The 8,736-nt window shown below is 39.9% G+C and overlaps 1 protein-coding gene across 1 annotated transcript in view; it reads right to left on the bottom strand.

The window, feature by feature from the left end:
- LOC123521409 (olfactory receptor 11H1-like) overlaps window positions 1-8,736 on the bottom strand; it is a 13,218-nt gene that overhangs the window by 3,452 nt on the left and 1,030 nt on the right. The gene's annotated exons all lie outside the window — the stretch shown is intronic.

Genomic DNA, 8,736 nt, shown 5'->3' on the forward strand with positions numbered 1-8,736 from the left:
GATGCACAGTTAACCTTTATATAAAACTCTCTTTTACATGTACACCTGTGTACATAGAAAGAAGTCACCAAGATAGTAATAAGAGAGACCATGGACTGGGAAAACATCATTAGCAATGACACATCAGACCAAGGCCTTATTTCTAAAATCTAATGTACTTTGCTACCATACAGCAAGAAAAAAAAATAATTCCCCACTGAGGAGGTGGGCAAAGGACCTGAAGAGAAGTTTATGAAGGGCAGAATTCCCAATGGCCAGTGAACATATGAGAAAATGTTCCAGATCCCTACCCATAAGAGAAATAGAAATTACAGCAACTCTGAGATACCACCTAGCACCCTCAAAGACAGCCCAATTCAAAATATTAGAAAGTAACAAGTGTTGAAGGGGCTATGAAGAGATAGAAACTCTTATCCAATGGTGGTGGACTTCAGGTATTTACAGCCATTAAGGAAATTGATTTGGCGATATCTAAAACAGATGGAAGTTTAGCTACCCTACCCAGCAATCCCTCTACTGGGCACAGACCCAGAAGAGACAAGAAACAAAGCACAGCCAGACTTCTGTGCTCCAGTGTTCATCACAGCAAAGTTCCCAATTATAAGGAAGGAAACAACCCAAGTTCCATCAATGGATCAATGGATTAAAAATCAGTTGTACATACACACAATGGAGTACTATGCATCCTTAAAAAGCTGTGATGAACTCATGAAACACATTGCTGCATGGGAAGCACTGGAGGAACTTATGCTAAGGGAAGTAAACCAAGCACAAAAAGACAAGTACAAAATGAGTCCACTGAGGTAAGCAAGAAAGAAAAGAAAAAGAAGTAAAAAAGGGGCATACGGCAAAAGATACTATATAAATACACTCCTGGGGTTTGGTCCAGGTACTAAGGTTGTTGTGAAACCCAACCCAGGGATATGTATGGCAGCCAAAAAATAAGGAGGTGGGGAAAAAGAGAGAGGAACAGTGGTAGCAGGAGGTGGGGTGGAGGTGGGGGGTGGGAGAGAACTCACCAACCACCCAGTGCGCCAAGACGTGAATGCAATGTAGATGCATGAAGCAGGGACCCAATATACGGGTCTCCAGTGTAATCTCAAATCCCAACTATGTGGGCACCGTCTACCCCCCACGCCAGAGGGATGCACTTTAGAGGACTGCACTGAACCTGTGGCTCAGGTAGTGAGGTGCGTCTGATTAGGAGCAAATGAAGAGGGAAGGAGAGAATGGAACACGCCCGGGCCCACCAAGCCCTGAGAACAACTTTCTGGCTTAGAGCAGACAACACACAGAGAGGATCACAGGGTCGGCTTCATCATGAGACAGGGCGACATCTCTCACTGACATATAGCACTAAGGGAGACAGCACTAGGGACACAGTGTGGGAGATGTGCCCGATTCAACCCCATCACACAGGATGAAACAATAAGGGTGCACAGCGGAGCAGCAAGGGGAGCAAAGCAATGCAGTCCCCAAGGAATTCAAAGGTGGGCTTGTGGGCCAGGCTGAGGCACCCCAGCGGACTCCCCTGGGAAGCACTCATAAAGGTCAATGCACAGACTTGCAACTGTTTGAGGGCTTTTCCGTTTTTGATGTTGGTTTTTCTTTCTTTCCTTGTTTGCTTTGTTGTATTAGCTGTTGTTGATTTTTTGGGCTCTGTTTGCTATGTTTTGCTTTGCTTTGTTTTTGCATGGATTACTGTCTGTGCACGGGTCTCTGGACAAAATAAACTGGATGAACAATCTGGAGGAGAGAACAATGGGACGGACACTTCTGGGGAGACACGGGACAGGGGGAGATGAGGGAAAAGGAGGGAGGTGCCAACAAACCCAGGGACAAGGGGAAGAATAAGTGATCTAAAATTGATAATGAGGAGGGCATAGGATGCTGGGGGGCTTGATCAAGGGCAATATAGCTGAGAGGAATAACCGAAACCTTAATGAAGATGGAACATGATAGTGGGACAGAAGGAAAGTAAAAGGAAGTAGAGGAAAGAACTGGGAGGCAACGGACATTTATAGTGGTCTAAATCCAGGCATGTATATATGTAAATACATTTATATATAATGACAGGGGAGTAGATATATGGACTTATATTTTTTATAAAGTATTATGGCATCAGATGGACATTGGTTCTCCAGTGAAGTACTCCTTTAATGCAAGAACAATTTATTCTACTAACATCACACTCTATGATATTCACCTTTCCAGACAGGATTGCTGAAGATATAATGGGTGTATAAGCAAATGTGGTGAAGAAAGCTGATGATGCCCGGCTATCAAAAGATATAGCATCTGGGGTCTTAAAGGATTGAAGATAAACAAGCAGCCATCTAGCTGAGAAACAACCAAGCCTACATGGAAGTAGCATACCAGCCTGTGTAATCATGAGGTGTCAATGGGATCAGATATCAGGCATCAAAGCCCAAAACAAAACAAACAAATAAAAACATGTCAATGGGAATAAGGGGGAGGACAGAGTGGAGACCCAAAGCCTATCAGCATCAATTGAACATCCCCTGTCAGAAAGGCCACAAGGAAGAGATGTGCTGGTCAGGGTGCAGTAACACACCAATGAAACACACAACCTTCTTCTATTTCTTTAATGCTTCCTCCCGACCCACTATCATGACCCCAATTCTATCATACATATCTGGCTAGATTAGAACATGTATGCTGGTGCAGATTAGGGCTTGAAACATGGGGAATACAGAGCAGATAAACCCCTCAGGACCAATAAGGGGATCAAGGATACTAGGAAGGCAAGGGAAGGGGGAGGGAGGAGGAAGGAGGAACCAATCACAATGATTGACGTGTGGCATTTCTCTCAGGGGGATGGACAGCAGAAAAGTGTGTGAAAGGAGACAACAGTTGGTGTAAGACATGAAAAAAATATATAAATTATCAAAGGGACTTTGAGAAGGGAGGTGTGGGAGGGGGGAGAAAAAATGAGGAGCTGATACCAAGGGCTCAAGTAGAAAGAAAATGTTTTGAAAAGGATGATGACAACATATGTACAGATGTGTTTGACACCATGGATTTATGTATGGATTGTGATAAGAGCTGTAAGAACCCCTAATAAAATAAAAACGAAAAAAAATCCATATGAAAGAAAATAATTTAGAATAATTTCACATTGACTCCATAAAGAGATCGAATTTCCTGATGCTGCATTCCAGTCTAAGGGGAGTGCTAAAGTCCACTCACAGTGCTCTTCGTCTGACGTCTGCCTGCTGAAGCCCCTGTCCAATGGCACTGAGAATTCACCAGAGCCTCCTCCCATGTAGGGACTCTGGAAAAGGTTTTGGGGCTACCACTATCATCCTTACCTTTCAGCAAACCAGGTATTTAGGATTTAGACACTAGTAGTATTTCTTTCTACAGATTTGCAACTTATCAGCTATTTTGGATCCCACAGGCTAGTGTGCTTCCGCAGTGTGGACACCATCTGCTTTTTTCACCACACTTTTTGCTATGGTACCCATGTCTTTAGTAATCTTTTCATGAGGGTGAGTACCTGTCAGGGCTATGTGGTAACAAGTCCTTGTTCTTATATTAGGAAGTAGCATAATATTTAATATTTGTGCTAGCAGGGATCCTGAGCTTGGCAGGATTCTTTATTTGTAAAGGAAAAGAGCAATGAGTTTTACCATTTAAGTCAATTGGTTGAAGTGCGATAGTGGACCATGTGACTGCCCAACTAACAGGACTGGTAGCCACTAAGAGGAGAATCTGCTTTCACAGATTAATGTCTCTTCTCTTTTTAGTTTAAGGCATTTAGGGTCTACATGGTAATGTCTTGGAGCTTTGATGGCTCTGCCAGGTAAGTGTTGAACTGCTAACTTTAAGGATGATGGTTCAAACCTACCAGCCTCCAAGGGAGAGGATGAGGATATCTGGTTCAATGACGACCCTCAGTCTTGGACCCATATAAAACAGGGTTTGTTGGTATTGACTTTTTTGGTGTTGGTTTATGGTATTATAATTTAAAACATGATCTTAGCTCTATTTAAAAAATTAATAAATCATTGTATTGGGGCTCTCACAGTTCTTATAACAATCCACACATCATTTGTATCAAGCACATTTGTACATAGGTTGCCATCATCATTTCCAAAATATTTTCTTTCTACTTGAGCCCTTGGTATCAGCTTCTCTTTAACCCCTCCATCCACCACCCTCCCTCCCTCATGAACACCTTGATAATTTATAAATTAGTTTTATTTTCTATTTTACACTCTCTGTTGTAGCTCTTCACTCACATTTCAGCTGTTTGTCCCCCTGCGCGCGCGCGCATTTGTGTGTGTGTGTGTGTGTGTGTATGTTGTAAATTGATCATTTCCACGGTTCCCATTTTCTTCCCCTTCTCCCTCCACCTTCCTCCTACCCTCATGGCATCACTATTCATCATTGGTCCTGAGAGATTTATCTGTCCTGGGCTCTGTGTGTCAAAAGCTCTTATCTGTATCAGTGTACATGCTCAGGTCTAGCCATATTTGTAGGATAGAACTAGGATCATAATAGTGGTGGGGGGAGAAAGCATTAAAGAACTAGAGGAATGTTGTGTGTTTCATCGATGCTATACTGCACCCTGACTCGCTCCGCCTTTCCTTTTGAGTGTTCTGTGAGGGGAATATTCCATTGTCTACAGAAGGACTTTGGGTCTCCTTTCTGACCCCTCTTGTTCACATTGTTTTGGGTCTTCTGATGCCTGATACCTGATTCCAAGGACATCTTGTGATCACATGTGCTACTATTCTTCATCCATGTGGGCTTTGTTGCTTCCCTGCTAGATGACCACCTGTTTAACTTTAATCCTTTAAGACCCCAGATGTCCTATCTTCTAATAGGCCGGAACCATAAGCTTTCTTCACCACGTTTGCTTATGCACACCTTTTGTCTTTAGCGATCATGTAAGGAAGGTGAGCATCACAGAAAGCCAGGTTATTAGAACACATTGTTCTTGCGTTCAGGGAGAACTTGAGTAGAGGCCCAATATCTGTCTGCTACCTTAATACTTAACATATAAATATATGTACATAGACCTATATCCAAATTGTTATATATTAATATGTTTTCATATGTACATGCCTATGTTTATACCTCTACACTTGTCTATTGTTCTTGTCTTTATTTCCTTTTACTTTCCACATGTCCCACTATCATGTTCTATCTTCATTCAGCTTTCTGTACATTGCATTGGCTACATTGCACTTGATTGCATCCCACCAGGCATTCTATGCCCTCCTCACCATCAATTTTACATCTCTTGTTTTTCCCTTGTCCCTGGGTTTGCTGGCTCCCTGCTCCTTTCCCCATGCCTCCTCCTCTTCTTTGTCCCCCAGAATCATCAATTCCTTTGTTTTTTCCTCCACATTATTTATGCTGCCTCTCTTATATAGATAGACATGAAAGAGAGAGAGAGAGAGAGCGAGAGCGAGAGAGAAAGAAAAAAATAGCCTATGAATACTTCCAGGTCTATCTACTGACTCTTATGAATGTTTTCTGATTGAGTCTGATGCAGTGCCATGCCCTGACCCTTGAGCCAGAAGTCTATTTTAAATATTCCTTGGGGAATATTTTCCTTTGCTCCCCTTGCTGCTCTGTTGTGCTCCATTCTTGTAATGCCCTAGTGTGGAAGGGGTCAGACTGGGCACAGTTCCCACACAGTATCTCTGGTGCTGACCCTGTTCCTAGCTCTTATTATTTTCAGTAAATTAGAAATCTATATTATGGGTTTATGAGAAGAAACAACTAAAAATCTAGTTGTTGCAAAGATGCCCTAATTTAGTAACCCAAGAGAGATACATTTGAGTTTTTGGTGGAAATATCACCTGCCTTGATTACTTATTCTTTTTAAAAATAGTTTTACTGGCCTATAATTCACATACTATGAAACTTAATACATGAGGAAGAGTTGTGCAATCATCCTACCATCAATTACAGAACATTTTCTTCTTTCTCATACTCTTTTGCTTTTAGCTCCTCATTCCACTCCAACTTCCTGTGTCATGCCCTCAGGTAATTATTAATCCAGTTACTGTCTCTATTAATCCAGTTACATGCCCTTAGGTAATTATTAATCCGGTTACCGTCTCTATGTTATTATCCAGTTACTGTCTCATATGGCTTCCTTATACAGAAAATCATGTACAACAGAACCATAAAAGAAAGAACTCCACTCCTCCAAGAATAATGACAAAACAGAGAAGAACCTTAATCACAAAGAAAGCAGAAAATATTAAAAACTACAGCTACCTAAAATGTGTCAAAGAAGAGAACAAATGATAATTTTGGTCTACACATAACCCCCTCCCAGGGGGATGGACAACAGAAAACTGGGTGAAGGTAGACATGGGTCAGTGTAAGATATGAAAAAAAGTTATAAATTATCAAGGGTGCATGAGGGAGGGAGGATGGGGGAGGGAGAACAACAAAACATGAGCAGCTGATACCAAGGGCTTTCATAGAAAGAAAATGTTTTGAAAATGAAGATAGCAATAAGTGTACAAATGTGCTTGATACTATGGATGGAGGTATGGATTGTGCTAAGAGCTGCAGGAGGCCCCAATAAAATGATTTCGAAAAGTGATCATTTCAAGCTTACTACATCTGCCATAATCAACTTTACGATACTGTTTACATCCCTGGACAATGTTCAGAGAGGATTCATCAAGGCTTATTCCTTGTGGGGACCCTACAAATGGATTTTGCACTTCCACTGTCACCCACAGCTTTCTGCAAACTGGGTGTTCACAATTTAGACTCTTCTTTTCTATTTGACTTTTACTATTTACCCTTCTTGGAGCATACTGTCTGGTGTGCATCTTCCATGAGGACTTAGTTTATGTCTCACTTAGATGGCTACTTGTTTTAAGACAAGCCTTTAAGACCTCAGACATTATTCTTTCTGATAGCCAGGTTCAATCTGTTTTCTTCACCACACTCGTTATAGCACTTAGAGCTTTAGTGATTTCTTCTTGAGGGTGAGTATTGAGTAGGACCGTGTCAGGAGAACTAATGAACTGTTCTTAGGCAAAGGCTATGTGATTATTGACTACCTATTCTTGAGCTCTACTGATCTGACCTCATGTCTTGGGAGGGGGTCAAAGGGCTAGGAAACCTTCTCAATACACTGTGATAGATTCCTGGTTGAACTCTGATAAATAAGATTGACCAAAAGACTCGACAATTTCTCACCTGGCTGTCCATGACCAAACTCATAATTACATTTCTGCCTTTTGAATTAATAAGCCATTTCTTTCATAGGATATTTTTCTAAGATAAAAATGGTAAAAGGAAAATTATTATATGCATATTATAATAATTGCATTTAGATCTTTCAGGAGAGTTCTGATTTTGGATTAGATGATAAGCACTAGTTTAGATATCCAAAATATCGTCATGGCAATTGTTCATTAAGCCTATATAAATTCCTTTTTTTAATATAAAACATGTGGAAACAACTTTAATAGGCAACAAAAAGATTGGTGGTAGATGGCAGGAGGATGTAGGAGTGTTTATTAATCTTATCTCTGAATTTGAGTCCTGATTCTATAAGTGGTTATTTTTGTCTAGTAGTGAAATATCTCTTTTTTCCCTAATCCTCCTTCTGAAAATTTTGTTTCTTAATATGCTTCACAAACTACCTCAAGCTACTTGCAATAAAAACTGTCCTTGTGGGACAACTGTCCTTGTGTTTCCATCTAAAGACACAGATATTCACAATTTGATAAGATTTTAAATGATAATTAGAACGTTTTTCATACAGGAAAATAAAATTGACATCATATGGAGTAAAAATATATAGGTAAAGTTAAAGAGTTGTGTTAGTGAGGTTGAATTCTGGGTGCTGTTTTAAGAACATTGTACTGTAGTCATAGTATTGTTCAATAACAAATAACAATGAGAGAACATGTTAGTATTCAGCAACATATTTAATGCTAATATACGTCTTCAAGTGAGCCATTTTCCTGTCCACTTCTTAGGAGGAGATATTTGATTTAGGTGAATAAGAAAATAATGAAAATCCTTTATTTTAAAATATTTTACTGCTGCTTTATACATGAAATAAAAAAATACCTTTAGGAGACTACAATGATGTAATATGAAAAGAACGCAACATATAGATGGATGTCATTAAGTTAGCCTATTATGTCACAGAAATTTTGGGTAAATTGCTTGCTAAAGGTCTCTTTATAGGTGATGACCAAATATAAAACAACAATTAGAAAAGAGGAAGTGTTCTTTTATTTTAAGCAAAGAAACCAAACAAAAGTTATACAGATCCTGGATTTATAAATTTAAGTTGTCAAGTAAAATGTAGGAATTTTTATCATACATAAGTCATATGAAAACTATCAAAACAAAAAAGCACCTAACTGTTCCTTAACTAATCCACAGTTGAAGTGTCAAAGAGGGACACAATGGCTCCATTGACCTACAAAATCTATTTTATCATTGTAAATGGTCCCATGAATTCCCCCAAATCTACTGCCATCGAGTATACTTCAACTCATCAAGATTCTATAAAAGTAGAACTGCCCCTTCTGTGTTTCCAGGGATATAAATCAATTTGGGAGCAGGAAGCTTCCTGTTTTTCCTATAGACCCACTGGTGGAACTGAACTGGTAACCCCCGAACCACTAGGGCTCCTAAGGCTCTCATAGATGTGGAAGTTAATAATGTAAACAAATCAGTATCAATAGATACAATATAATTATCTCAAACTTT

The sequence above is a fragment of the Echinops telfairi genome, unplaced genomic scaffold, assembly GCF_000313985.2.
Source record: "Echinops telfairi isolate 266 unplaced genomic scaffold, ASM31398v2 ScPeMD7_18;HRSCAF=68, whole genome shotgun sequence".
NCBI lineage: Eukaryota > Metazoa > Chordata > Mammalia > Afrosoricida > Tenrecidae > Echinops > Echinops telfairi.